Genomic DNA, 221 nt, shown 5'->3' with positions numbered 1-221 from the left:
CCCCAAGGTCTCCCCCCCAAGGTCTTACCCTACCCCAGTCTCACCACCCAGGTCTCACCCCCCAAGGTCTCACCCCCCAAGATCTCACCCCCAAGGTCTCACCACCCCCAGGTCTCACCCACAGATCTCACCACCCAGGTCTCATCCCCCAAGGTCTCACCCACAAGGTCTCACCCTACCCCAGTCTCACCACCCAGGGCTCAGCCCCCCAGGCACCTCCC

General features: G+C 64.7%; 1 protein-coding gene across 2 annotated transcripts in view; it reads left to right on the top strand.

Moving 5' to 3' along the window:
* Trip10 (thyroid hormone receptor interactor 10) overlaps nucleotides 1-221 on the top strand; it is a 16,993-nt gene that overhangs the window by 6,095 nt on the left and 10,677 nt on the right. The gene's annotated exons all lie outside the window — the stretch shown is intronic.

This window comes from Nannospalax galili, unplaced genomic scaffold, assembly GCF_000622305.1.
Source record: "Nannospalax galili isolate Female #2095 unplaced genomic scaffold, S.galili_v1.0 scaffold77, whole genome shotgun sequence".
NCBI lineage: Eukaryota > Metazoa > Chordata > Mammalia > Rodentia > Spalacidae > Nannospalax > Nannospalax galili.
The sequence above is the reverse complement of the archived record's forward strand: the minus strand, read 5'-3'. Positions and strand labels throughout refer to the sequence as shown.